Raw genomic sequence first — 27,525 nt, 5'->3', positions numbered from 1 at the left:
GTGAAATCCTGGACTGAGAGGTGAGGGAAAACCTCTCCTGGACTTCACCTGTTTTAGGCATTTGGCCAAGGTCTTTTGGGCTTTTTTCTAGCCTATTTAGATCAATGCTAAATCAAGGTCTTGAACTTTAAGATTAATATATGGATGTACAGAGCTTACAGAAGTTGAGCTGAATCTGCCCTCAGTGTCACTGATCTGAGTAACTCTTCTGACTTCCACTTTGGCTTGCACTGCCGCTACTGAAGCTTATTCACGTCCTCAGAGCTGGATCCAAATATAGTTGAAACCAGAAAAAAATACCCTTGTAAATTCTGCTCATCTTTGGATCAGAGAAGACAAAAAAGCACAGGCTATATGTGTGATAAAATAAAATAGTTCCAGAAAAACATTCCCAGGCCTTGAAACACCACTGCTGGTAATAGTAAGTTGTTACAGTGGTTTTGGCTCACAAGAGATGATAGCAACAATTCCTGGACCAGGAATCATTTCCAAAATATACTTTGTGTGGGGCCACACAGTACTTTGGAATCCAAGAACCTTTATAATGGATGTTGCCAAACATTGTGTATTGGCTTCAGGGACAGTAAATAGTCAGGGCATATTTAATTTACCATTAGATATATCACTAAGCTTGTTCCAGGAGGGTGTGGGTCATCTGGATGTTTCCATTGGTCTTGTATGATTTCAAAGACAGAAGTTCCAAATCTTTATATCAGGTTTACAAAATATGAGGAAAGTGGTATCACAGTAAAACTTCTGCTGTTCAGGAGATTCAGGATACAGAATAGAAGACAGATACTTCTAGAAAAGTTTTAAAATTATTTGGGTAATGAAATAGAAGCATTATTAGTTGGTTTTGACAGACAAGAAACTACAGTACAGAGGGACTAAATCTAGGATTTTCTATTTTATTTATGAACGTGTATATATACATATATAAATTTATATATGGGAGCTCCTGCTGCTATAGACGACTGAATGTAACTGGGCATGTTTTTAAAGAGCACAGTATGCTAAAAACATGGCCTTAAGCATCACAATAAAAGCTGAGTGCTGTTGATGGCAGTAGAAAAACATGAAAATGTTCCATTTGAAATGTCTACTTGTTGAAAAATGTTTCTTAAATTGGTGTTTTCTATAGGAAATGTTTCTTACAAGAAAAATGGTTTGCATTTTTAGCAACCGAAAATTAGCCAGAATTCAAGTTATTTTTTTTTTTTAACTATTGGCTTTCTGACAAAATCTTAAATACTTTCCAAGGCAAAACTATTTAAAAATGCAGAAATTCAATTTTTTCTCTAAATGCTACTTTGGGATAAAACACCTTTTCTGTCTTCTGAATATTTGGTTTTTAGGAGGACTCCAAGGAAGGAGGCGAGTTTGCTTTAAAGACTTACTGAAGAGGTGATGATCACTTCAACACCTATCTTTTAATTACACTGCCTAAGATGTCCAAGAAATTGGTGGCAAAACTGTGAATCTGTCTCAGCACTTCCAAACAAAAGATCAGCACCCTTCTCTTGGTGCTTACCATCTGCCCATCCTTTAACCCAGATTTTTTTGTGCAATTTCTTATGGATAATATAGAGTACAACAGGAGTAACAATCCATATTCTCCTTCTGTTGTCCAACACAATAGCTTAGAGCATCTTCACAGGGGAATTTCCATACATGCCACCAGTGAATGCCCTTTTATACCAACCAGGAAAGCAGACCCCATCCTGGAAGTATTTTCGTTATTATTTTGCTTTCAGTCTGTGAAGGGTTGAGGCAGTTAATTTTGAGTTGCAGCAGTGGAAGAGCAGGAAGAAGAAGGGATACAGCACTCCAATATTTTCCCCTGTATAGCATCACTTATTAAAATCCTGTTGTCCTGACCATTGTTGTTGCCATTGAAGTCTGGTTTATTTACTTGAAAATCTGATTTGTTTCATTTTATTACTGTGTTTGTGAAGTAACCGATATCAGATTCTGCAGGAAAGAGCTGCCATTTACCAGCAGGCTGTGATGGCTCTGACACGGTCTGCAGGACCGGCTCCAAGGCTTGCTTTGCCCCGGGGGCTCTCGCAGAAATAAGATTACTGGCAATAACTGCTTCAACTGCTTTGAATAACAGACACAACTCAGAGAGCATAAAATTAGCATAAACACAGCATCAGTGTGTTCCCTCAGCGGATACAAGACAGGCAGGATATGGAAAATTGACTGAAATGGGGTCAGGCGCTGCTGAAGTCGGAAAGGCAGGAAGCGCTGCCAAGTGGAGAGGTGGTGTTGCTACTAATAAATAAATAAATAAAATGATAACCATGAGGTTTTAATGATAACACTTTCAGAGGGTTGGGTATTAAAAATGCAGCACTGGTGTCAGAACACCCTAAATGTTGTCTTTCCAAGAAAATTACTCTTCAACATCATTTTTGCTGGGCACTCCTGATTGGGTGGAGGGAGAGGGGAAGAAATAACTAATATCAATTTCCTGTAGCAAATTTCCTGGTTCATTTGTTTTGGAGGGAGTGGAAAGAGAAAAGGTGGAGGGAAGGCACACTGTGATAATTTGAGGATGACACCCTAGACTTGTTAATGTGTGGCAGTATTTTGTAGCACTCCTATCTCTTTATATTTATCAAATATTAAAATGGGAGATGCTTACTGACACATTCAATAAAGGAGTACATTAAGAGGGGAAAGCACAGCAGCTCTGCTCTTGCAGTTTTAATAATGAGTTGCTGCTGATACTGCTTCCAACAGATCTAGATATCTAAACCCTCTGACCTGTTCATACAGAGAAAGCTGGAGCTAGCACAAGCTTAAAATCCAAAATTCCTCAGAAACCCAAACTACTGAAAAAGACCCATAGTGAGTGTGTTTGTCTCTTAACCAGCATGACATTTGGGATACTGTTTTCAAAGCAGCCTCCCCTCCTTTGAAGAAGACATGCCAGAGGAGGGTAATCCACCCTGGTGGAGCATAGGTTGTTTTCATTCAAGAAAAAACATTTATGACTCTGCTCCTGCTTCCCACTGTTGGGAATTTGTCCTTCAGATGAAATGGGGACTTTCGCAAAATCTCAGGATCAAAGCCCTCTGTTAAGCCAATTTATAAAGAAGAGCCTGGGACCCACTTTCAGAAGAGCATTGTAACCATAGGTACTTCAGACTAAGTCAGTATTTCACGTTTCAACCATCTTTAGCCAATGATGAAGAAAATTAAAAAAGAAAAAACAATCTTAAAATTCATCAAACATGGCTTGGGAAGCTTGTTTATCTGCCTTTCTTTCTCCTTCTTGCTTTGCCTTTCTTTCTCCTTCTTGCTTTGTCTTTCTTCCTTTCTCTTTCTTCACCCTTGCTTTCTCATTCTCTGTCTTGCAGAAGCCTTTTCAAGGCCTTGGTAGGGAAAGATGGGGTTTGTAAAGAGCTAAACTTTGCCTGAAAATAATCTGTAGAAGTTAAGGAATGTTACATGAGATTTCCACTACCACAAGTGATAGAGAGGATGAGGGTAAACACTCAGAAGTGGGTAACTTTAGCCAATCACCTTTAAGACAGTGAACTGGGAGAAAAATAAAGTAGAAAGAGTCTAGATAAAAGCAAAGTACGGCATACAATAATTTTTTGACTGAGGTCTGCACTCAATTGTATGAGGAAGTAAGATCTAGAGAGAGATGTGGAGTAAGTATTAACATTCCTGCCATTAATATTTTATGGGGTTTTTATTATTATTTTCATGACCTTTATAATTTCCTGAATTGAAATAGGGTCAGAAAAGACTAAGAGAAACAGTACTGCTAGCCTAGGCAGCAGTTGCCTTAAAGATCAAAACCAGCAAGCCTCATGTTGTGAGATTTCAAGGCCAACAAAATTTATGAGCAAGCTTTGGATGTGAAATGAAACTCTTGACAGTGTGCCCTTGTCTATAAAAACAAGCGTTAATGACCCTCTGTCCCTTGCTTGGTAGATCCAGAGGAAAGGGCAAGTTTTAAAGGCCCGGGAAACTAAATTATGTTTTCACCCTTAAAGGTGGTCCTTTCAGGTCAGAGGGAAGACATGTGATTGTGGATCATGGGTATAGCATGCCTGGGGACAAATAAAAGACTTTGTTCTCCCCAAGGCATCAATCCAGCATCTCTCACTGACACCACATTCGTTAAACAAATAAGCAGATAAATGTACCAGAAGAACATGTGAGGAAAAACAAATCAGACTTCTAAACTGTCTTGGAGTTCAGCCATGATTTTCCTATAGAAAAAAATTTCATTCCAGTCTCCTTCTCACAAAGGACCCTTTTCTTTCTTTCTGTTGGGGTTAACCAGCATTTAATTGATATATTCAGGAATATAATTGATTCTGATGACAGTGGCAGGACTAAGCCATCAAAGACTGTAGCTTACTGGCATGTAAGGCTATCATGGTCCCCATTTAGCTTAACTGCAGCTCCTGTGTTAGATGCATAGTTGCCCTAGGCTCTCCATAATCCATAGAAAGAAATAGGTTTCTCTGGAGAGTGGTGCACATCTAGCCTGGGCTAAATTGCTATCTGATAGCACTTCTCTCAGTGACTATAACTGGAACCTAGGGTGACTACGTGGGATACCAGTCAAACAACTAAACTAGCTTACTAGTAGAAATACAGCCTCAATAGCCAAAAAATATCTCACTGTCTCTTGCTACTTTCCTGTCGTCACTTGAAGCTCTCTTGTACCAAACATGGATGAAAAGCTTTGCTGATCAGACAATTCTGTGGTTTTTTTGATAACTTATGGCTTTAGAAAATGGAGTCATGGTCAAATACAAGGGCTTGCAACTTTTACAATCGTCCTAATCTCCAATGCATTGTCTTCTCATGCATAAATCCAGATTTGAATGATTCAGCTGAAAATTGGACCTCGAGATGATTAAAAAGATGTTAAAAGTGGAATCACCCATTTTCAAAAATGAATGATCTACATGTGCATCCTTCTCCCCACCTTTCCCCCATATTGATAATTTTTACATGTATTTTTCTTATTCTTAAAGAAAATGAATATACATTTTAATGATTTTCATTTTTCATTGAAATGTATATTAATGGAAATATAATAAACTTTGGTCTCTGTTGGAGAGGAACTTTGTGTAAAGACAACTCTTGCTAGTCTCTAGCCCTCTAAGTATGATTTAATTTTGATTCAGGACCACACAAATAAGATTAAGAAACAAAATAAGTTGAGTTAAAAAATCATGGAGAATATACATTTACTGAAGTATCATGAGACTCCCATAAACATTTTTTAAAACTGCTAATATCATTACCTGAAGTCCATCAGATTTGAGTAATAAAACAGTTCTGATTCAGATAAGACTGACAAACCATTCTTAGTTTGGGAAGAGAGACTTATTTGCCTTATTTTCATTTCTCATGACCCAAAATATATGCTATTCATGGCATTCAGGCCATATGCAATTTTTTTTGCAAGGATAGAATCTTGGTTTGCTTTTTTTTTTTAATCTGGGTATTGAATAGTTTTGATGTGAGGGAATGTTGAAAAACTGTTCACTTAAATTGTGTTTCTGGGAAAAAAAAAATAGACTTTTAATTGGTTTAATACCATGGGAAAAAGAAATGAATTAGCCTACCAGTCTTATGAATGTTGTCCTGGATATGAATGAAAAAAAAAACCAAAAAAAATTTCTAGTTCCAGGAATGAAAGGATGCTAAATACAGTCATTAATAAAGCAAAACCAATGTTGACATCCTCATAAGCAAGCTCTGGAATGTAAAATTTCATTACTAGCTCTCAGTTCCATTTAACGACCAATTTCCAATGATATGGTTAATTCCCTCAAATGCCTGTTATTCTTCCTTCATGTAATATTCCTGCTGAAAACAACATCAGGCAGTTCTTGGTAAGCAGCTTGATACCAACACATTTAGTAAAACTGAGGCTGGTAATCAGGTGGCACTTTTCCTAGACACCCAAATCAACACCCTTATTATTCTTATTCTTGCTGGTTTTATCATGGTAGGGTCAAGCACTTGATTACACTTATGCTTCAAAGAGACCAACAGCTTCAGGTACATACTGGTATACTGCCTACTTTTGTTTGATTTATGATTTGTATCAGTCAAGTAAGCAATGAGTCATCAGATATCACAAACATTCAATTTTTAATTTAGTCTCTAGAACTGATGTCTATAGCAATATAAGCTACTTATTCTATGCTTAGAAATCAAGAGTAATTGGGAAGAGGCATAAGATTCTGCTGAGAGAGATCTAGCACAGGCACAAGTAAAAGAGTTATTTTCATTATTTAAGCAATGTTGAACATCCACCTACACATTTTAGATGCTCAGCAAAAACAACAGGTACTGAATGTAGCCCAACATCATAAAGTGAAAGGAAAATAACATTAGTTACTTCATTATTTACTGAACTTTTATTTAATTATATTTTCTCCTAAATATGTTGCATTCTGTAATAAAAAAAAACAACCACCAAAACCCACCCCAACATATAGATTAAGCTCCTTTTCCACACATCAAATGATAAATATGTCCTGTTGCAAATTTCCCAAAGTTCTCATTTCTGACACTTTCTATAACACCATAGCTAACTTCTCCAGAAATTTCAATAAGCATCATTTGCCTGAACTTATTCCATTGCCTATTCATTACAGACTTCTAGAAAGTTTGAACAGGGATGAAAACAGAAAGACATTGTGCTATGATGTTTACCAGACAAGCTCAGGACCTCTTATGACAGTATCTTTGAAACTACTGTAATGGTGTCAAGAGCATCTTATTTAATGGCATTTCAAATACAAGTCAAATGTGGTAGCTATCAAAAAAAAAAAAAAAAAGAGTTCAAATAATACTTTAATTGGAGATAGTTGGAACAGTGGAGAGGAACTTGGTTTTGTGGGTTTTTTGTTGTTGTTTGGTTTTTTTCTGCTCTAATCATACTTTAATGGGTGCATCATAGACAGCAATAAAGATTTTTCCAAACTTCTGGGGAACAGAAAATCAAACCTGAATTCAACCTGAATTCCCACTCTTGGAGCTCCACCACAAGCTTTAAGGTAGAAAGAAACAGTTAAGTCATAAACAATGCCATCAGGTGGAATTCATCTACCTACAAGGCATGCTTCTGCATATTGGACATTTGTAGCTATATCCCAACTGTCTTGAGAGTCAATGGAGGGAAGGACGAGCTTACATTTTGTTCTATACTAAAACACTTCTAAAATACATCAGATGAACCACACACTTTTTCTGCAATGAGTATGAAGAGAGCCTTGGCTGCCCTGCTTAGCCATAGCTGCCTGCAGTAGAGTGATGGCAAGTGAATCCCACTGTTGTTTCAGATGTTAATGGGTATCAGGTTGAACCGATGCCTTAAGCATTAAAATATTACTTTAGAACATTGTCCTCCTTAAATTCTAGACACATAGATTTCTTTACCTAATTTAAAACCAGATAACTGTGGTGGTAGAACTTTAATCTCTGGGGTTTCTTCTAAAATCAATAATGAGAAGTAAAGGTACTGGAGAAGATGACGGAGCCCCTTTTAAAATATGTATCAAAGATAGGTTAGACTGGTTCGTTCCATTGACCATAAGGGGGTGCTGAAAGAGAAATTTGGTCTTATCTTAAGCACAAACTAAACCTAGACAAGTTTAAAGTCACTGCTCTTTCCAGTGGGGCTAATTTAGGTCTGAATATCTTTAGTTCTTTTACCATCTCAGTAATGCCCTACCTCTTGAGGAAGAAAAAGAAATGAAGCTTAAGCCAGCACACCAACCACGACCACCTTGTGTGCTTTGAAATTGAAGGTAGAACTGTTAGGATGTCCAGACATCGAGAAATTGAATAAAAACAAAGTTAAGTGCATTTTTTGTAATTCTTGTTGACTTTATTGCTAAATTTCCCGGCTCTGCAGTGAGATCTGAACTGGTTCTTTCTGTATGCAAAAAGATTCAGTCCTGCTGAGGTTCTTACATATTTTATTATTTATTTTTCTAGTAATTAGTCTGAACCACTGACTCAAACAGAACTAGCCAAGTGAAAAAGAAAATATAACAAAGTCCCCCAGTATGTTGCCTTTGCCTAGGGCAATAAGCAGCTGACGGCTAATGGGACAGATGATGCTCCTCTTCTCAGTTCATCCATTTAGCTGCTTGTTTAAGACAAGAGAATGCCTATGTGCCTTGACCCACACTTCGGCATTGGAAACTTTCATATATGTTCTTGGTAAAGCTGGACAGACACATTTCCTGACCTTTGGATAATGAAAATCTTGAAAACTGAAGTATTTTCATTTGCAACTACAGACATGCTACCTTTCAAAATAAAGTTAGATGTCCGTTCCTCTCTTTCATTGGAAATTACAGGACAAGCTGCACCTCTGATTGCACTGCAAGCTCCTTTCCTGGAAAAGCAAAGGGGTGGCAAATGGCAGTCCATCATCTGTAAATGTGGGAGATGCAATATGGAATAAGAGAGGGAGGGGAGAGCAATCTCAATTCAATAAGGAATGATGGCATGTATTAATGAGGCTGTACAAAGCGGAATAGCTGGGAAGAAAAGAGGGAAAGGGATGGTGGGGAAGAATAGCTCCACGCAATCAGATAAAGAGCAGATAATGGCAACTACAGTTGCTTCTGGTACCAAGCTTCCTCTCCCAAGACAAATGCCAGTCACAGGTGATAAACTGCCTGAAGATACTTCTGTTCCCCCTTTGGAACTAACCTGGATCAGATTTCTGAGTTTAAGTCAGACAAAGTTTGATGACATTATTTTGAGTCTTAATTTGTTGATTCTATCAAACTTTGGTAATAATCTGCAATCTGGGGCCATAGATGTCTAGTAATTTAATAGGGTGTAGTTAAAGTCACTAAATAAAAAAGTGTGAATGCTCCCTTAAGCTCTTGGTTTACTAGAAGCTTTACAAACTGGAAGAAATTCCACTCCTATTGCTTATCCAAATAATAGCTACGGATAACTACTAGAAGGTGGTTTATATTAACAACTTCAAGGCACAGTGATTCTTAAAAACACATCAGTTGTCCCTGCTGCACGTCACGTGCACTACATTTTTTTCCTGCTCCCTGCCCTCTGGTACATGTCAGTGCTGCTCCTGAGGTCAAACAGAGTGAGAATCTGATGGCAGGAATCAGCACAGATTTCCACATTGGCTGTGTTTATTTCTATTCATTCCCTTGGGGACTTTGAGGTTTGTCTGTTTTGTTTACTTCTCTACTCCTTTTCTTCCAAGGAACTTTACTGCTGCCTGTAAGGGAGACAATCCAGCTTTGCTAGCTGGCAATGGGAGCTTAGGGGCTCCCTAAAAATGTTGGAAACTCTTTGCTTTCCAGAATGTTTGTTTAAGAAAAGTGCATTTACACAGCTTGTGCTGAGTGCTTACTACACAAAAAAAGGATTTGCAACTCGCAGGTACAAAATACCTTCTCATACTCTCTTCCAGAACTCCAGTAATTCCCTCAGCATACAAACTCTTACACCTACGAGGCAGAAACTGTCATTAGACATCATTTAAACATTATAGAATCATAAAATCCTAGAATAGTTTGGAAGGGACCTTAAAGATCATCTGGTTCCAACTCTCCTGCCATGGGCAGGGACACCTTCCACTAGACCAGGTTGCTCAAGCCCCATCCAACTTGGCTTTCAACACTTCCAGGAATGGGGCATCCACAGCTTCTCTGGGAAACCTGTTCCAATGTCTCACCAGCCTCACAGTGAAGAATTTTTTTACTGATATCTAATCTTTACGTACCCTTTTTCAGTTTGAAACCATTACCGTACAGGAAGTTTTCTCAGCGGTACAATTAAGCATCAGGATCCAGTCCTAATCCATAAAATGGTGTAGGCTGTCTCATAATTGTGCCTGCAGTACAGGATTATCTATTTGTTTCTCCACATCCCCTCTTCATCCCCACTCCATCCAGTATAGCTCGTGGATAGGAAAGTCCCAGGTCTCAGAGAGGAGATACTGGTGAAAGATCCCTTTATACCAGAAAAAAAAAAAAAAAAAAAAGTAACTGGACTACTAGTCTCCTTTTAAAACAAATGAGGCCAATAAATCAAAAGGAAATAGTGAAATGTCTGACTCTAAATTTAGTAGGAGGGACATACAGTAACTAATTACTTCCTTTAAGTCAAATTGTGTTAAGTCTATATTATAGATCATAGAATCACAGAATGGCTTAGCTTGGAAAGGACCTATAAAGCTCATCTAGTTCCAACCCCCTGCCACAGGCAGGGGCACCTTCTACTAAACGAGGCTGCTAAAAGCAACCTGGCCTTCAACACTGCCCGGGATGGAACAGCCACAGCTTCTCTGGGAAATCTGTACCAGTGTCTAACCTCATCATAGAGAATGTCTTCTTTATGTCCAATACAAAACTATAATCTTTCAGTTTAAAACCAGTATCCCTATCACTACAGACCCCGGTAAATTGTTTCTTTCTCCCTCTTCATAATTTTCAGGAACTTCCTTGGGTTCAGTAAATGTATGCATATCTAACTCAAAGATGCTGCATTTCCACAGTGGGTGTCCACAAAAATCCTGACCATTCTTGAGAGTGACCCCGAGTTGGGCACCTAAAACCAGAAACACCTGAAATCTGCAGCTAAGTATGAATTCTAGAATCTGACCTCTCAAGAAAAACAGGGAGGAAGGGAGCTTTTACTTATTCTTGGTGAGTTCCTTTTTTTCTGCCTGAAACAGAGACTAAAGAAGGGTATTTAATGATTCAATTCTGATTGGAAAACTGTGCCACTCTTCCTCAGATGTTCTTGTCCTCCTCCAATCTGGTTTTTTCTGTTCTCTTCCTCTTCATCCTCAAGAGGCATCCAACAGCAAATGACTTAGAAAGCAAGGAACTTTCAATTTTCCTCTTTAATCACTAAACCCAGTGATCCCTGTCCTCACCTGTGCCTCCTTCTCTTTCTCTCTCTGCATTTTCCCTGCCCACTTTCCCCAGCCACATAGACCAGACTGAGCGCTCAACTTTATCTTTTATTTGCACAGCTTTGCCAGCTTTTGCTCTTATACACAGTTTTGTCTTACAGTGCTCTTGGGGCACAGTTTTTGGGGTTTGTTTTTTCCCTCCTGTTTGTTTTTGGTTTAAACCACGACACCTCCTTTTCCTGTTTTTCTGTGTAAACTGAACTGATGAAGCCACAGCAAAGGCATCACCCTTTGGGAGATCATCACCCAAGATCACCTCTCTGCCTGTACATAACATGTTGGAGCTACCTGGCCAGAACAGGCTCTTTTGCTGATGTATTAAACGTACTGTAACTGCTGCCACCAACAGGACATTCAACAAAAATGGGAGATTTTTCCACGCACAGCTTTACCATCTAGGTCTCAAAAAGAGATAATTAATAGATTAGAAGAATTTATATTCTAATATCTGCTTATTTGCTGTAACAAGCTCCCTTCTGCACAGTCTCTCTCACAACTACCCCTCCAGACTATCTAAATAAAACTTGCTGCTTTTTCTTATCCTGATTGCAAGAGGTATCTGAACCTGTATATTTTACATATGACCATTATATGCAACGCACAAAGAAATATAAAGATGCTAAGAGAAATGAAAAATTAAGAAAATGCAGAAATACTTTCACCTCATTCACTGAAGACTATGACCTAAAGTGACTGTTTTTAATGAAGAAATTCAGCAGTAAAATCTGTTTCCCTCTTGGCAAAAGGTCTGGTTTGTGCCTGCAAGTTCTTCTGCAGGAGCTACTGCATGATTATTGATTTTTTGAAACTGGCTGCCTCAAAGTGAGAATGCTATCATAAGTTCATAAGTTACAGTACCATGTTATACAAAATACTGAATGTTGTTTTCCACATGCTCTAGGATTTTTGTAGGCCATTGTCTAAGTTTATCCCCAAAAGTTTAAATAGCTATGTTTTCTTAAAAAAAGAATCAATTTCTTTATATCCTGAGTAAAATGAAGCCAAAATCTTTTGCCACTCTAAGATTCAAAAAAGACACAGAAGTTTACAGAGTTGCTAATCATTATCTCTAAAAGAAGAAAAAAAAAAGAAGAAAATAAAAAGTTTAAGAAATCAGGAAGAAATGTAATTGACATAAAAACAGACTTAACTGCAACTTTATATACAAAGAAAATGATGTTTCAATTAACTACTTGTGGTTTAAGCCCAGGCCGTAAATCAGCCACGCAGTCTCTTTTTCACTCCCTCCCCTTCCTCCCCCCCCTCTCAGAGGGACAGGGAGGAGAACTGAAAGAATGTAACTCCCACGGGTTGAGATAAGAACAGCCCAGTAACTAAGGTATAACACAAACCACTGCTGCTACCTCCAATAATAATAATGGTAAGGGAAATAACAAGGGAAGAGAATGCAATACCACCTGTTGATACCTAGCCCAACCGAGCAGTGAACAAGACCTTCCAGGTAACTCTCAGTTACATCGCAGGCATGATGTACTGTGGCATGGAATAACTCTGGCTAGTTTGGGTCAGGTGTCCTGTCTCTGCTTCTTTCTGGCTTCCCCTCCTCCCTGGCAGAGCATGGGACTCAGAAAGTCCTTGGTCAGACTAAACATTTGAGCGGTAACTAAAAACATCAGTGTTATCAGTGCGGTTCCCAGGCCGAAAGTCAAAAACACAGCACTGCACCAGCTACTAAGAAGGAGGAAAAATGACTGCTACTGCTGAACCCAGGACAGTATCCACCCCTGATTCCATACCATTCACATCATGCTCAGTTCCCACATTTTCAATATACCATCGCTCTTACATATATATATATATATATATATATATACATCCATATACACACACCGACAGAGAGAGAGAGATCATTCATTAGTGAGTGATTGGACCAATCCCTATAAAGCTGCTGAGTCCATTCAATCCATGATGTTGTGTTCCATCTCTTGTAGCAGTCTTTTGGGGCAGGAGAGGCTGTGTGCAGTGTTGGATCGTTGCCTGCTGATGCTGATCGTTCCTTTGCTGCAGAACTCATCTGATTCTCTGTCGGGATGATGGTTGGAGGGAAGTCAGGGCTAGTCGCTGGTGACCTGAAGACATCTAGTTGGTGGGCTATAAAAGTATTACACCTCAGGCAACAGCATACAATTGAGTTCATTGGCTACTTTCCCACGAGTGGGTTTGCCTTTACCTGAAGCAAGAATAACCCAGACTGTCTTCCCCAGCAAATTCTTTCTGTGCACCACAGGAACTTTGTCCCTCTCTACAATATGTAAAAGTTCTGACTGGGCTGGGCCGGCCCTATTGGCAGATCCTCCAGTGTTGACCAGCCAGGTGGCCTTTGGTAAGTGTGTATCCCAATGCTTGAAAGTTCCCCCACCCATTGCTTTCAGTGTAGTTTTTAACAGCCCTTTGTGCCGTTCGATTTTCCCAGAGGCTGGTGCATGGTAGGGGATCCAATATATCCACTCAATGCCATGCTCCTTGGCCCAAATATCTATAAGGTTATTCCAGAAATGAGTCCCATTGTCTGACTCAGTTCTCTCTGGGGTACCACATCACCACAAAATCTGTTTCTCAAGGCCCAGGATAGTGTTCCAGGCAGTGGCATGGGGCACAGCGTATGTTTCCAGCCATCCGGTGGTTGCCCCCATCATGGTAAGCACATGGCACTTGCCTTGGCGGGTTGTCGGCAATGTGATATAGTCAATCTGCCAGGCCTCCCCATATTTACACTTCAGCCATCATCCTCCATACCAAAGAGGCTTTAACCGCTTGGCTTGTTTAATTGCAGCACGTGTTTCACACTCATGAATAACCTGGGCAATATTGTCCATTGTTAAGTCCACTCCTCAGTCACGAGCCCATCTATATGTTGCATCTCTGTCCTGATGGCCTGAAGGGTCATGGGCCCACTGGGCCAAAAATAATTCATACTTATGTTGCCAATCTAAATCCATCTGAGCCACTTCAATCTTAGCAGCTTTATCTACTTGTTGGTTGTTCTGGGGTCCTTCAGTGGCCCGACTCGGGTGCATGAGCATCTACATGGTGTACCTTCACCACCAGGTTCTGCACCCTGGCAGCAATATCTTTCCACAGTGCAGCAGCCCAGATGGGTTTACCTCTGCGTTGCCAGTTGCTCTGCTTCCATTGCTTCAACCACCCCCACAGGGCATTTGCCAACATCCATGAGTCAGTATAGACATAAAGTACTGGCCACTTTTCTCGTTCAGCAATGTCCAAGGCCAGCTGCATGGCTTTCACCTCGGCAAACTGACTCGATTCACCCTCTTCTTCAGCAGTTTCTGCAACTTGTCGTCCAGGACTCCATACAGCTGCCTTCCATCTCCGATGCTTTCCCACAAATATGATTAGACACACCCTGGTCATATCTGTTGTTATCTCAACCCTCCGGGCCCCACGTTGGGCGCCAAAAAGAATTGTCATGGTTTAAGCCCAGGCTGTAAGTCAGCCATGAAGTCCTCTTGCTCCCTCCCTCCCTTTCTTCCCCCCACCTCCCCCTCAGATCCTGGAGGGACAGGGAGGAGAATCAAAAGAATGTAACTCCCACGGGTTGAGATAAGAACAGTTTAGTAACTAAGGTATAACACAAAACACTACTGCTACCACCAATAATAATAATGGTAAGGGAAATTACAAGAGAAGAGAATACAATACCACCTGTCGATACCTAGCCCAACCGAGCAGTGAACCAGACCTTCCAGGTAACTCCCAGTAACATCCCAGGCATAATGTGCTGTGGTATGGAATACCTCTTTGGCTAGTTTGGGTCAGGTGTCCTGTCTGTGTCAGGAGACAAGTCAAAAACACAGCACTGCACCAGCTACTAAGAAGGAGAAAAAATGACTGCTACTGCTGAACCCAGAACACTACACCTTTGGAGAATATGTCCAGATTCTCTCTTGCACTAATAAAAACCAGAGTATTCCAACTTCTACAAGTAAGTTTGATTTCTTTCTATTTTTTTTTTAACACATATTTGCCTTACTACATTTAGTTCAATGTTCCCTAAACTGAAGGGTTTCAGTTTGACTCTGGCTGGTTTAAAGGGTTCCAATTAGCCCCAGATATACTGCAATTCAAAGCCCTTCAGAATAAGGTGAAGGCGTATTTATTTTCAGTTTGAAAGGGGTGCTTTCCATAAAAATAACTAGAACCTAAATTCTATGCTGTAATTTAAATTTGTGGATGAGAATTCAGTATGGGATTTAGATAACTCATGCTTCAGTTCTCATGTTGTTGGGATTAAGGAAATTATTGTGAAGGAAGGCAGGATGAGGGCATAGAGCACACAGATAATCTGAAATGAGTCTTTATTTAATTCTAGAACAACAGTTCTCACACAAGGAACTATTGTGGGGTTGCCATTGGACTGGAGCCGATTTCGTTCAATTTCCATATACAGGGAAATTGTTCCCAACTTCCTCAGGCAGTTTTGCAGATCTGCTCAGGGATACTGAGGAAAATTAATCTGAATTAATTTTTGAAGTGTATTAGTTCAACTAAATTAAAAAGCCGTATGGACTTTCCTATTCAGAATTAAAGCAGCTTTAATTCAGTTTTGCTTCATTCAGTTTAACACTGGATGAAACAAGACAGAGTTTAGGCTCCTTTAAAATTATGTCCAACTGAATGCAGTTCAAAGCAATACCTTCAATTAATTTGAAGTTATTTTGTTGACTGTCTCTTTGTAAACACCAATATTATGTCTATGAAGGAAAGAACATGGAATACAAAGATCTCCGCCCACAGATGGGACATGTGGTCAGTCATGACCACATGAGCAGTGTGGTCAATTCCTTTTCCATGCCAGTTTCTTTCAGCTTCTGCTCAAGAGAACATCTCAACCTTGTTGTATATTCAGTGCTAGGGTCTCTTTTCCACCTGGCTAATCTAAGGATTTGTAAAATGTGGAAGTGTGAAGTGGACTCATTTTCCAAGCCTTTCCATCTACTTCTCTATTGGATGCACACAGTGTTAAGTCTATTCAAATACCACCACAGATGAAAGCACTCGCTGTTTGGACATTCAGCTGCTTCCTACAGCTGACAGGTAACCAAAGCTTCTCAGATGGCTTACATGCACCTGAAATGAAGTGACATGAGTTTGTTAGTATTCAGACAGGATAGCTTCTTAGCTGTACTGTGTTTGGCTGGCATAGGGTTAATTATCTTCATAGTAACTAGTATGGTACAATGTTTTGGATGTTTTAGTTACTGCTGAGCAGTGCTTACACAGCATCAAGGCCTTTTCTTCTTCTCAGACTGTCCCACAAGTTAGTCAGCTGGGGGTGCACAAGGAGATGAGAGGGGACACAATTTTCACAGCTGAGCCAAACAGACCAAAGAGACTTTCCATACCGTATGAAGTCATGCTCAGCAATAAGACTGGGGAGCTGGGGGATGTTCAGTTGCACTGTTTGTCTTTCAAAGTAAACTTTACACACCATGGAGCCCTGCTTTCATGGCGATGGCTAAATATCTACCTGCTGATGGGAAGCAGTGAATGAATTCCTTGTTTTGCTTTGGTTGCAAGCACAGTCTTTGCTTTTGACTGTCTTTATCTCAACGAGTTTTCTCACTTTTACCCATCCTACCGAGTGTGAGTGAGCGAGCAGCTGTGTGGGGCTTAGCTGCCTACCAGAATTAAACCAAAGCATTAACTTAAGCTGTTCAACTCTTCCTTTTAGCCATGCTGGATCCTAGTTCAACCCTCAGGCCATGAAACCTTCACTAAGGTTTACCACTGAGGAATAAATTACTGTGGGATCTTCTTCAGTCTTCCTTACTTCCCCTGTGCAACATGAAAGAACTATATGAACAGCTAAAATAACAATTTATGGAGGATTCATGGGCCTAGTATTCTGTTCTTGCTTATCTTCTCCCTCAGGAGTTGCCTCTGAGTTGCCTCAAACATCCAATAATAACTAAAAACTCCAATCAGCTGGTGAAAAGCATGCCTAAGAGACCTGCCAATTTCTGTGCAAATGCCTTTTCCAAATCTTTTTCTTTTTCTTTTACTTTTTCTTTTCTTTTTCTTTTTCATTTTTTTTTTCTTTTTTTTGGTATTTTTTTTTTTCTGGGGTAGTACTAAAGTTTCAGCAAAATTATTAAACTGTGGAATTAGAGAGCTCTTTAGCAACCCTTGGAGCACACCAGACCTGACACGCATTTGTATGGTAACCTGCACATGTTCAGGTACGTGGGTCCTCCTTGCATGCTCCCAAGTGTAAGTTTCTGTATACACATGAATTGTCTCCAGATGCAGTTTCAGCAGCATATGAACAAAATCTTCAGACTTTTTTTGTTTAGCTTAAATAAAGATTTCCTGTTTAGGATGTTTCTGACTCCACCTAATGTAAGCACAATCAACTCAGGAGGCTTGGGATTAAAGATTATTGGCAACCAAGAGAATAAAGTTTAACCCTAATTCAGTTAGAGTTCACAGCTGGGAGTCAGGACATCTTTTGTATTTCAGTTTCAATCTAGATTTAGTAGGCATGATTCAGATACAGAGAAGGTGTCAGAAATTAAAGTATTGATAGAAGCACTGATAAACACAGTTGCCCAAATCTAGACATCTGATGCCATTTGAGACTGCCCAGAACATAAAAGATATCCACCCGGTAATACAATTACAGGAGCCCTCAGCTCTTTAGGACTGCCAGCTAGAGGCCAGCTGAAGTACTCTGAGGTATCTCAAATGGCCAACAAAGGGACAACTGACATGTGTATGCACTCATTAAAGTCAATGGGGATCCAAGGTGTGAAGCTGAGAGAGCACTTCAGCTTATGTCGAAATAGACATCTACTTTTGGGAAGCTGAATAACCCTTTGGTCTTTCTTGCTTAAGTGTAGGTGGGGGTTGTCCTTCCTGACTTCTAGCTATCTCATCAGAAGAGTGTAAGTATTCCTTAAGCCTTGTGTTATGTCTGCCAGGCCCATGAAGAAACCTCTTGGACATTTAAATAGCACTAAGTATCTATATAAGTGACTATACAGGCAGCTGAATCCCCTGTAATTTTCATTGACTAGAATGGAAGATTCATATCTGTACACCTATTCAAGTGTATATGTATTCAAATGCGTGTGTCTGGACCTGGAGCTGAATCCCACTTCGTGTGTGATATCTGGAAAATCAAATAAACCCTCTGAATTTCTGTTGCCCATTAATAACATAGAGATGATATCTCCTCAAATTCACATCTACACATTTTGTCAGGCAGCGGATCTGTTTCTTCAGAGCACTGCCCAAAAAACCCTCAGGCAACATGTCTGTTATTTTGATGTACATTTTTTTACATGCTGCAGTGAAAAAAAACCTAGTGGTGCATTCTTAGAGCTACAGCTCCATCAAAGCCTATGTCACTCATACATAGGATAAGCCAGGCTTACACCTGGCAGACCTTAGAGGCAGAGGAGTAGGGGGCATATATCATCTGAGGGTTGACCGTAACACACATAGCCACTGTCAAGACTCTTGAAGATATCCAAAAGACAATAATGCCTGGGAAAAACTTGCATTCAGTTCCAGCACTGGTTTGTATCTCTGCTGCTTCTCCTGGGCAGTTTATATAGTATATAAAGGTGATGATATGCACCATCTATAAGCCAGTGCACTAAGGCATTGTCCCAGCAACAGACCCCCAGGAGCAGAAACTCTTTCAAGTCTCTGTATCTTTGGCACTGATGGAGGACTCTGCTTTCTGTCAGTGTATTTGTGCAGTGACACATATTCTCTAGTGATTAGATTAACGTTGGCAAAGGCAATATGAAAAACCCACACAGATTACCACTGTCACCCACAGTAATTACATTTATTCATTTCCATTTAGCCAAGTTTTTACAAGCTGAGCAAGGGGCCAAATAAGCAATAAACACAGAAGCAAGAAATTAAAATGCTGATCCGTTCACTGTGAAAACAATCAAACCATCATCTTTCTTTAGGCATCTAATTCATCATCCAAGAGGGCCACAGTGTGCTGATATGGAGGGCTGGAAATCTAATGTTATTACATGTAAATTCACTAACATGAAATTACTGCCCCTGATGTGATTTTACTAATAAATTAGTTCATTTCTACCTTTTCGCAAGAGACTTTAGGGACCATGGAGAATTGTACATGAGTCTCATAATCTTGCCTGCTTTATTTCAATTGAACAGGCAGTTTAGTTCCTCTCTCCACTACCGTTCCATGTTTCTCCCCGTGGCTCTTGCCTTTACTCTGTTTCAGTGGGGAATAAACATCACATTTTTACTGTCTTGGGGCCAAATTCATTGTCTCAAGTCCAGGAGAAGCAAAGATGGTGGAGGTTCCTTGGTTTTGTACTTTACTGTGGTGGCATTAATAGGAGAAGCAATTATCATAGAATCATGGAATCATAGAATAGTGTGATTGGAAGGGACCTTTAAAGATCATCTAGTCCATCCCCCCTTCAATGAGCAGGGACATCCTCAGCTAGATCAGGTTTCCAAAGCCCTGTCTCAACCTGTCCATCTCTATTTGTTGCCCCCTTTAGGTACTGTAAAGTTGCTCTAAGGTGTCTTGGGAGCCTTCTCTTCTCCACGCTGAACAAGCCCAGCTCTCTCAGCTTGTCTTCATAACAGAGGTGCTGCGGTCCTCTGAGTCCATCGTTGCTACCATATAAATCAGAATATTTATCTGCTACAACATAGGTGTCAAAGAATTACACGCCTAAGCCCGATCCAGTTATCTAAGCTTTTCCTATAGTCAATGGGAAGAAATAAACCTCTTCAAGAGGGCAATCTGAAATCAGATGACTATCTGGCAGAGCCTAAAGTAACAATACATATCAGAAGTTTTTGTCTGGGAATTTGGAGTGCCCTTTTGCTGTGACTCTCTTGATCATCTCCATTTAATGCACTCCAGTTCAATACAATTCATTGGTTTATTTGGTCTCAGAGCATACAGCGGGATTACTTTCAAATGAAATTAAACCGGAAGATAAACTCTACAATTGCACCTGATATTTTCTAACTATGCATAGGAATGGGAACAAACCAGACCAAAGTGAAATCCCTCTTGACAGGGTTACAGCATGGGCGGTAGGACTACAGCATGGATTGTTTCAATCTACAAATGCAATCATGTTTGTCCAGAGTAATTACTAACATAGATATTGCCTGTTTTCCTTCTGCCTCTAGAGTTTACTCTTAATTTTGAGACACCTGAGTAATGTAAGCTGAACTTTGGAAATTATTTTATTTCTGGGTCAGCACTTTGACATAACACAACCTTGTGCAAGGACAAACAGAATCATAATATTTCACCCTTATTGCTAGGAGTATGCCCACTGTAAATAACTTCTGGTTGAAGAGCTGTTATTTCATTAAGGAAACAACTAAAATTCCCAATAGTCTTTCTACCCAATAAGCTGTTTATCTGTAAATCAGCCAAACTTGCTGTCAATATGGACGAGCTGTTGACAAGCTTAGTAGTTTGTCTTATCTTCATTGTCTTAAAAATGAAATTATATAGTCATAAGGACCTCAATACATCAGAAGTTAGTATCTAGATCACTAGGATTTAGCTACCAGTCATGTCTGAATGAGGTTGTAATGACAGAAGGCAAGGGTGATCAGGGCAAGGATTGTGCTGAAGCAGCAGATCCTGGTTCTTTCTGAAAATTAGAGGGTTATTCTAAATAGGTCTTTAGACTTTCATCAGAATTGAACTAGCTTGAAAAGAGATTTAAGACTTACAAAAGCCCACTGCATCCAATTAGCACCAAAGTGGGACTTAAAGTCAAGCAGCAGGTCTTGGGGCCAGTCTACTGCTGGTGTAGCTCCTCTGCAGTCATCACGATTGCAGATTTATAGTGGATGGTAGAAGCTGCTAGCTGCCTTCAGCTGTCTATCCCATTCATTTGACAGAGGCTGCTCTCCCCAAAGAAAGGACATTGGATTCACTTATGAACTTCTACTGTTTACATCACACATATTAAGCAAAGTAAAGTTGGTGTCAGTTAAGCTGAATACACTGTGATAAAAAAGAGAGTCATCCAGGATCAGCTTCAAGGGCAGGTCTACTTCAAGACAAGATCAGATATAGCCATGGTGAAAAGCTCAAACCCTCTCAGAAGGCAGGAAAATATTTAGGTATGTGACATCCTCAGCTGTCCATTTCTGCTCTGAGTAGACAAACTATCTACTGGACAACAAACAACCTGGATAAACAGAGTCCATGAGAGCATTCAGTGACTCACCTAAGTGAGCAATGCATTTGGCATAGACATCCTAGGTGATCAGTGGGAAGGTATGCTCTGCAAGTCACCCAGATCTTAGATTATTGCTGAATTTGTTATGGTTCTTCCTCTGTATTATCCCTTCTGCCCCATGCTTGCTCCAGCACTAGTTATTTATTTTGCTTCAATGTCTAGAGAAATGACTGAAGTTGATCTGTAGTAAACTCAGAATAAGACAGACTTGCTCCCAACTGCCTAACCCTCAACCTAGGCAGCTGTGAAAGAGAGAACTTGCAAAAAGGTATAGGAGATTAAGTCACTATTTCAATGTCCCGTACCTAGTCAGTCGTGAAGCCAAAGCTGAATCCCAGCTTTCTGACATCCTGTTCTTTGCTGTATTCATTAGATCACAGTGCTTCAGTGGGAAAAACGTCAACATGCACATCAGCCTGCTTTGGCCCGAAGTGATCAAACATCACTCAATGCCAATCAAGCCTTGTGAGGAATTAAGAAGAAACTATGCAGAAGTATCGAGAGATACTATGTTTGCTTTTCTTTATCCTTGGGATAAATCCAGGAGCCTCTCCTTTGCTGATTTTGTATTATGCATTTGAAAGTGTTGTTGGAGCAGATCAAAACCCAAGGAAGCGAGAGGGGTATTGTTTTGTGCAGGGGTGTTCTGGAGCCTCGGGTTGCTTATACAGCAAAATAAAGCAGTGCTGGCTTCTTTCTTTTCTTGCAAAGATCCTTTAGGAATTAGTCTAGCAATTCCAGCACCAGAGAAGGGCTCTTCTTTTGCTAATCACCTGGCTTTATTCAGCTCTGAAACTCACTTGGAAGCTCCCTCTGTGTGCATTAACCAAAGGTACAGGATTATGTTTGTTTAATAATATAGTGGTGTCTTGCTGAACAACTGTAATTTCCATGTACTTATTGATCTTAATTTATAATGCCATTAGCTTTCTAAACTGCCATTAACTAATGATGGGCTCTGTAGGCTTAACAGCTCTTTCAAATCAGTTGCTGACAAGTGGGCCCCAGAAGCATTTGTCAAAAGGGTAATGGATCCCTATCAGAGTGGCAATAAATTAGGTTATAGTCTTATCAAATTAAACAATGGATGAAGGAAAATTAGCTATCAATAAAAATCTATAAAGCTAGCCTGATTATTCCCAGTCAATTATATCAATTAGAGATCAAACAGTGAACCCCCTGCAGTACGTTAAATAGAACTAACCGGGGCCAAAGGCGGCCAAATTGTGTTACAAAATGCAACACCACGGGCAGCTGTAGGAGATAATCATTACTGTCATTGACAAAGGAGCTGCTTTATTAGAAAGCTGGATGTTGCCTGCAGGCAGGCTTCTGGGAAGAGGACAAAGGCTCTGCAATGAAGAAGGAGAAACAGGCTTGAACCTGGCTGCCAGCATGAGGAGTGTGTTTCTGGCTGATAGCTCCCCAACTTTTGTCATTTAAAGCAGGCAGGGCTTCATCAGATCCTGCTGAGTCCTCTGAGAAGTGACTTTGTCAGAAGACTTTCCCCTCTCTCCCTTTGTTTTTTAAAGCTATGCTGTTCGTTTTCTTTTCACTAATGATACATGATGTTTTAAAGATATAAACTTGCTATTATGGTTCAGATTTTAACTTTAGGCATGGACTAAAGGATGGTGCTCAGGAGCAATATCCCAGCATCTACCATATGAGACTATGTATCCTACAAACTGACTTGGATACCTGAGTAAATCTTCCTTTTTCTGACAGTATTTGCACTTATGGTGGGAAAAGGGGTCTCCTACCCCTTTCATATTAAGATATAGGTGCCAAGACAGTACAGCTTCATTAGATCACCCTCCCAGGACTGTTCTAGCCTGTAGTGGTCTGTTTCTGCCCATGCTGTTCCCTACTGCAACTCTTTATACACAGGGATTTGACCTCTTCTTTCCACTGTAGGCTGGCCACAGGGTACCAGCACCCACACTTAGATGCAAAGGGTCACCCATATAATTCCCAGGAGGTCCCAAATTTTCCATCTGTTTTCACAATATCAACAGTGCATTCAGCAGTGGTCTATGTGAATTTTATCCCCAGGCACCACATTCCAGCAAACTGCAGTAGGACTGTACATCTGCATACCTGAAACCTTCAGAGAAAGATGATGTTGAAAGAAAGTTTGGTTCCAGCTCTTAATCTGGTCACTAGATGTGGCCATTTCTGTGACAGAGTGAGTGTATATGTCCCTGCTCCTCAGAGAACTTCCCCTCAAGCTTACTGCCACTTGAAATCTCAACTAAGAAATGAACTGACACTTCAGGCTATCAGCCATGACTTGTCTCCTGCTTTTTTTTTCTGTACTGTAGAAAGTTATAGTTTCTTTCAGGCTTTCTGTAAAGTGTTTTATGTCTGTCAAGTAGGAAGAACAATAAGTGGATCATTTAGCTTTCCATACTCCCTTTGTAGTTTCACAGAAGTAAACTCAGTGATCTCAGTGGTCCCTTTAAATTTCCCCCATGTGTTAAAAACTTTCTCTAAACTTAGTCTTGAGACAAGGCTGGTTCTCCAGTACACACTCTGACATTAGACCTTGGGCTGCTGCTTGACCCAGGATAGAATTTGGCAATTGTCCATCTCATGAACCAAGACCTGAGCAGCATTATGCTTTATGTTGGTCATTATTGCCAGCAGGAGTAGTTTTTGATTCTTCCTGCAGAAAATGCAGGATCAGATTCAGGAAAAAAAATAGACTTCCTTTTAAAACTAACTACTGTTTTGCTCTCTTCCTTTTTCTTCTAAATAGACACAGACAAAGAATCACATTAGTACTGAATACCAAACCCTCTTCACATAAGAGAACACAAAGAGACATAAGATATCATATTTACAGGCTGCAAAATGAGGCACCTAAGCAAGGAAATAGTAAAATTAAAGTCACCAAAGTATTGCTAAATCAGACCATTTTTTATAATACTTCACAGGGTAATCCTTGATACCATGGCAGCATTTTACAAAAAACTTCTGTGAAGCTCCTTGCTATTCCCCACTTTGAGCAAAGTGATGTCCAGCAGCATAATAATGGCTCAGCACAGTCATGGGTTGTGTTTTGAATCTAGCACCTTAATTCCTTCTATTATCACATCAGCTGCTATAACATAAGAGCTTTTCTTTGTGCCTTATTTAAAGATTATATTTAATCTAGTGGAAGCTGAGGTGTAAGGGTGCAAAAATCTGGACTAGCCTCCCAAAGATAGCCAGGGTCACCATGAACTTCACTTTCTTCTATTCAGATCAGCACTGTAGGTCTCTGTTTTATGTTCTCTAACACAAACCTGTAAGTATTTGCACATACACGTGTCTAGTGTTATTTGAAAATTACAAAACAAAACAAACCCCCACTCATGCTTCTTCCAACAGAGGCATGTTGAGAGAATAAAAATTGATTTATGTTATTCATATTGCACTAAGGAGTACTGGAAGGCGTTCAAATACACCAAGATAAGACTAGACTTGACTAGAATACCTGTAATATTTCTTCCTGAGCAAAGCACTTAATAAATGGAAGTGAATATGATGAAATTTGGTCCTAAAGAGATGCCAGAATGTAACTGCTTGGGGTTTTGATGCTGCTTAGACTTTTGAACATACTTTATTGCATGCATGACTCATCCTTTTCAAGAACAAAATCTCCATCTTTTCTGAAACCAGGTATATATGCCAGTACTTGCAGGGCTGGGGTGTGACTGCACATTGGTTTGTAGTAAAGCCAACAATATAAGAGGAATGGGTTTCTTTTGGAATATCCCCCTTTGAAATTTTCACTTCAGATATCCTGTGTGGTTTTTGGTTGTTTGGGGGTTGTTAGTTTTGTTTTGGTTGATTGGATGTGTTTTTTTTTTCCTGTGGGCAAATGCTGGTATATAGATAAGTATAGTAGTCTCTCTTTCCATTTTCCAGTTATCATTAAAACAACAAAGATGAGTAAAGCAAAATAAACCTTTTTCATTCAAATTTTCATGGTGGAAACATTCTGAAATGGAGTAACACCAAGAAAAATCTTTATGCTTCCTTCAAAAACATAAATTTTACTTAGAACTTTTGAGGTTTTTTTTAAAACTCTGTAATTTTTAAAGAGCAGTTTGTTTTATCCTATAGCCCATAAGAAAGAAATTGTGCACTAATGTTTTGTGAGGAAACTTAACAGTGATCTTCCTTCATCCCTCCAAAAATTAACTCAAAATCTTTCTGAATGGAAGAGAGTACCTGGTGAAGCTGTGGAATATCCATTTAACTCAAAATCTTTCTGAATGGAAGAGAGTACCTGGTGAAGCTGTGGAATATCCATCACTGAAAATGATGGATAGGACAAGTAAGAAAATATAGGTGTATTTAGTCTACCTGGATTTCTCCAAGGCTTTTGGTACAGTTTCCCACAATCTCCTACTAGACAAACTGTCACGTTGCAGTCTTGATGAGTGGCTTGTGCAGTGGGCAAGGGAGCTGATGGCCTGGCAACCAGTCAGTTATGGGGTCCCCCAGAGACTGACATTGGGCCTAGTGCTGTTTAATGTCTTCATAAGTGATATGGATGATGAGATCAAGTGTACTCTGATGAAATTTGCTGATGATGACAAACTGATTGGGGAAGTGGACATTTTGGAAGGGAGAGACACCCTGCAGGAAGACCTGGACAGACTGGAAGAGTGGGCTAACAAGAATCTTATGGAGTTCAACCATAGAATGGGCAAACAAAAACAAGTGTAAGGTCTTGCACCTAGAAAAACATAGTCCAGGAGTGCAACACAAGCTGGGATCTACCTGACTGGGGAGAGCCTCTGTGGAAAGGGACCTCAGGGTCCTGGAGGACATAAGCTCAATAGGAGTGACCAGTGTGCACCTGTGGTAAAGCAAGCCAATGCGATGCTGATGGAACATCAACAAGGCCATCACCTGTAGAGGTAAAGATGTCATTATCCCACTCTACTCAGTGCTTGTAACAGCTGGAATAATGTGTTCAGTTTTGGTCTCCACTCTACAAAAATAACATGAACAGACTGGGGAAGGGCTCTAAAGATGATCCAAGGGCTGGGAAGCCTGAGAAAAGTATGAGAAAAGGCATCCAAATTGGACAGTATTAATGATGGACAATATGAGCAGAATTGCTTTCTGGATTGCTGTTGTCATTATTAAGTCTAATCAACAGCTTAGTTCTTGCTTCTAATGCAACACAGACACACAGAAAAGGAGCAGGTGTTAGGCATGGCTTGGGTTTTTCCTCTCACCTAAAAACTAGATATGTCTCACAGTCTGTGCCAGGCAAGTTATGATTCCTAAGGTCTTGTTGCAGATAATCTGAGCTTCACTGCTAGCTTTACCTATGCAGTCAGGAAGGATTTACACTACAAAAGCTTTAATTTCTTAGGCAGTAAAGTAGATTTTGAAAGCTTGAAGTTGTGGAAGATGACCATCATCAGACTGCCTTCTGGAAATTGTCCCATATTTGTGATAACCTCCAAGCTGTGCCTGAGCATTTGGAGGAATACTGGAGGAATCATAACAATTTAGCAATATAACTGACCAAGGTCTAGTGTATAGGGGAATGCTTAGGAACCATTTAGTATGAATGTAGCCAGAAGATTATTCATGGTATTAGAGACTGTAGTGATAGGACAAGGGGTAATGGGTTAAAACTTAAACAGGGGAAGTTTAGATTGGATATAAGAAGGAAATTCTTTCCTGTTAGGGTGGTGAGGCACTGGAATGGGTTGCCCAGGGAGGTTGCGAATGCTCCATCCCTGGCAGTGTTCAAGACCAGGTTGGACGAGGCCTTGGGTGATATGATTTAGCATAAGGTGTCCCTGCCCACGGCAGGGGGGTTGGAACTAGATGATCTTAAGGTCCTTTCCAACCCTAACTATTCTATGATTCTATGATTCTACGATTCCAGAATTTAAAAACCAGAAATGACCTGTACCAAGGTGAGAGTTGTGCATCTCTTGATACTCAACCTCTAAGGTTGCTCACAGAGCCTGTGGCAGGGCAGGGAACCAGTTCCTCCTTTCCCAGATATCCTTAACACCAGAATTCCTGATTTCTAGGCATCTGACCAACTCAAAAATAGTGCATAACTCTGTCAGAATAGCAGATGCATAAAGGAAAATGTTAGATTTATAAAACACCAGTGTTCAGGAGCATAGATCACTACTCTGTGCCCAGTAAAAGAGAAGTGACCTTTTCCAGTCCTTTCCATATTCTGAGTCCTGGGAGCTGGCTTCCTATCTATATTCCTGAGTAATTTATATGACTGCCCTGAAAAAGTTTAGTTTCTCAAATTCTTCC

This window comes from Pezoporus flaviventris, unplaced genomic scaffold (assembly GCF_033815535.1).
Source record: "Pezoporus flaviventris isolate CSIRO_AGI_PZ_B2104156 unplaced genomic scaffold, CSIRO_AGI_Pfla_v1 ptg000031l, whole genome shotgun sequence".
Classification (NCBI taxonomy): domain Eukaryota; kingdom Metazoa; phylum Chordata; class Aves; order Psittaciformes; family Psittacidae; genus Pezoporus; species Pezoporus flaviventris.
This window is presented reverse-complemented; position numbering follows the sequence as displayed.